The sequence below is a fragment of the Lactuca saligna genome, chromosome 6, assembly GCF_052625555.1.
Source record: "Lactuca saligna cultivar CGN05327 chromosome 6, ASM5262555v1, whole genome shotgun sequence".
In the NCBI taxonomy this organism is placed as follows: Eukaryota; Viridiplantae; Streptophyta; class Magnoliopsida; order Asterales; family Asteraceae; genus Lactuca; species Lactuca saligna.
In genome coordinates, this window is record NC_136422.1 from 82,160,494 (window position 1) to 82,164,536 (window position 4,043).

Below are 4,043 nucleotides of genomic sequence, written 5' to 3' on the forward strand. Positions count from 1 at the left end.
ATAGATCTACACAAATAAACTTGTATTCTCCCTCAAAAAAAGTAAAAACCAAAAACAAGGGGGCATGAACTCACGTTGAAGATTCCAAGTGGTAGAATGAGAAGGAGTTGTTGGACCTAGCTTGGTGTAGTTTTTGAAGATCACTGGAAATTTGATGGAGTTCTAGAGTCATACACACGAAAATGGTTGGTGCATGGAGTGATCTTAAGAATAAACATGAAACAAACACTTTGAGTTTCATAAAGATATTACCTAGTTTGTATGTTTTGAAGAAGGATTCTTGAGGATGACTCCTTCCTTAAGATGATCTTGAATATTTTGAGGGAGAATGGGAGGACTTGAGAGTGTTTGGAGAGTCAATTGGAAATTGATTTTTGTGAGTGTGTGTGATGTGTAGTGGCCGAGAGTTTAAGGTGGGGGTTAGGAAGGATTGGGTAAATGGTTATTATATGAAATTTTAACATCTTGTACCTAGATATATGGGGGATTTTTGCATGGATATACAACATATATTAATGAGGTGTCAAGTATTAGAAAAATCCCATTTATTCTCTTTATATATATATATATATATATATATATATATATATATATATATATATATATATATATATATATATATATATATATATATATATATATATATATATATATATATATATATATATAGATCAAGGCCATAACCGACCCAAGAGGGTCTCGGCCCAATGTTCGACCCAAAAATATTTGTGGGCTTGATTTGGCTTGGCCCAAAGAAGATTTTGGCCCATTGATGTTTACTAGGGGTTTCAGCCCAATTAAACTTATAATAGGAGGTCTCAGCCCAACTAACATCGACGTACAGATTTTCGGCTCGAAATATTGTGTAATAAAAGTTTTCAGCTCATTAGGGCGCAAAGAAAGGTCTTGGTCCATTAAGGGGATTTGGACCGAGAATGCTTGGATTAACGCCCAAAGTTGAGTGGTCTTAGCTTTTTGGGTTAGGTTGTGGGCTTACACAAGGAGGTTATCTTGTACAAGGATAGAAATTTTAACCCTAATTTGCTGGTTGTGACAATTAATCATATTAACCTTTTCTAAGAATATTAGTGGTACTTACGAACTTTTCTATATACTAATCATATTTAATTTTTTATAATTCAATGAGTTAACAATTTATGGTCCCTGGTTAATCGCAGGCAGGAGTAAATGTACCTTCAATCCATCAGTTTATGTGTCCAGTAAGATATTTGAGCATGATTTTTTTTTCCAGAAAATGTTGTTTCTACCAAGGGACCTTCTTCAGCGGTATGTCCTTCTGGATCATCCTTATACTTGGTATGATTCAAGTCGGATGCATTTTCAATTGAGCAGCTTGTCGATGGTGCTAATATTCCTTTGGTTGACAACTTACCCCATATTCTTCCTATCCTGGAGTTTAATGATGATCTGATTTATTTGTCTCCTTCTGTGACCAACACTATTTTTGGTAAACGCAAACGTTCTCTATTTCCTATTAATTTGGTTATTTTCTTCGTGAGGTGACTACTTCATCTATGCCTCCATTAAGGTCTATGTTTGATCGTCAGGGTTGTTTGGTTACTACCATTAATGGTACCTTTTTCTTTTCCTATCTTTGTTTCTTTGTGTCTATTACGTTTGTCCTAACGTCTTCATTATATATTGCAGGGTCTTGCCCTTCCTACTATATGTTGCAAAAGGAGTTGGATGAAGCTTGTCGATCCATCGTTCATGATAAAGATATTCTTCCTATCATGAATGACGAGAAATCCAAATTGTATTATGGGTTATTAAGGTTACGTGATCGTTATCTCTCTATTGAAGCTAATTTATGAGTAACCAAAGGGATGAAATTGGTTAGAGAGGAAGTTTTTTTTAGGACGGAAAGCATTATGCCAAGTTAAGTGATAAGTTTCGTGTTGCATCGGAGAGGATAGTTGTTTTAGAGAATCAGCACACACTCTTGGAGGTTAATTACGAAGTTTGTCTTCATGAAAATCATGTTCTTCAAGCTCGACATGCTGATAAATCGTTGTAGGTGTTAGATTGTTGGACTGGTTATACTTATCTCCTTTTGCAACAAGCTTTTGAATAAAAAATAGCTTGCATGTGTAACCAATATGTAAAACTTATAGTCTTTGCTACATATCGCCTTAGACTTATGCTACTCAAGTTTTTATTATGTTGTTTTTGTGATTTGATTATCTATATCTTGCTATGGCTTTCTTTGTTATGACTTTTTACTTCCTTTCAGTATTTATTTTTCTTTGAGAAAACCTTGATGTTATCTAAGTAAGGTTGTGTTAATGCTTGATTGAGGTGTCCTTGCCCTTGTTGGACTGGTTATACTCCATCCTACCGGGGTATAAATTTCCCCATCATCGGTTGTGTTGCTTTCAAGCATATCATGGTATGATTAGATCAAGACCATACTACTATCTTATTAGGGTGTTTTTTGCCCCATCATAGCTTTGTTGTTTTCAAGCATGTCATGGAATGATTATATCGAGACCATATTACTATCCTACAACGGTGTCGTTTCCCCTATCATAGGTTTTGTTGCTTTCAAGCATGTCATGGTATGATTAGATCAAGACCATACTACTATCCTACCAAGCCGTCATTTTCCTAGTCAAAGGTGATGTTTCATTCAATCATGTGATGGTATGATTAGATCAAGACCATACTGTTATCCTACTGGGGTGTCGTTTTCCCCGATACACCTTATGTTGCTTTCAAGCGTGGCATGGTATGATTAGATCAAGACCATACTACTATTCTACCGGGATGTTGTTTTCCCCCCTCATTGGTTATGTTTTGTTCAAGTGTCATTGTATAATTAGATCAAGACCATACTACTATCTTACGGAGGTGTCGTTTGCCTTGTCATAGGTTATGTTGCAATTCCTTGTAGCCTTTTCCTTGAATTTTTCTTTTTATACATAAAATTTCTTAAATTCTTCACATGTCAGGATATGGGTATCATTTCCCTATTCAATTTTTGCAAAATATATGATATGTCTCTATTTTCCTTGTGTATTGTAAACATTCCTTCCTATACTGGCCTTAGTTTACCCTATAGTTCTTATCGGCTTGCCTCGTTGCTCCTTAGTACCTGCTCTTTTTCCCTGAAAGACCTAGTATGATATCTTTGATTATAGTGGCTTTCTGTCTGGTCTTATAATGATCTTGCAGGGTTGCTGCTATTTTTCGTCTTTCCATAGATAAATCTAAGTTTGTTCTTAATCCTTCATCATTGACTATTTGGTCATATATTCTCTTTGGTAAGAACCATCAACTCCATTGTATTACTACCTCTTAGCCGTATACTAGGCAAAATAGTGTATCCTCCGTTGTCGTTCTCGGTGTTGTTCTGTACACCTATAACACAGATTAGGTAATTTGTCCACCCATCATCTTTTTGCAATGTCAAATCTTGTTGCTAGGCCATGAACTATTGTAATCATTGCGAGTTTCGGCACCAATCATTATTAATGAAAAGCGGCCAACTTCGACTTTAAAAGGCTTAATACACTATATATATATATATATATATATATATATATATATATATATATATATATATATATATATATATATATATCAACATATGATAAAATATAAAGTTTCGTGTTGAGATAAATAGTAAATTTAGGGAGATACATGAGAGTTTTGCTAGACAAATTTAGGGAGATACACCGTACTTAGTTGTTACTTAGCACAAATATCTTACTGAAATAATCATAATTAGGATATATATATATATATATATATATATATATATATATATATATATATATATATATATATATATATATATATATATATATTCAAAAATCATTTGATGACATATACCTGAAAGAGGTATATACAAATATAGTGTGATTTGTATATATCAAGGTTCTAAATGGCGTGAGGCGTGGTGTGGCGGCAAGGCTGAGCCTCAAAGAGAAAAAAAATGTGTCTCATACAAAAAAACACCCGTCATAACACGCCATAACGCGTCATGGCACGCCTCCTCACGCGCTATGGTGCACCTTTTA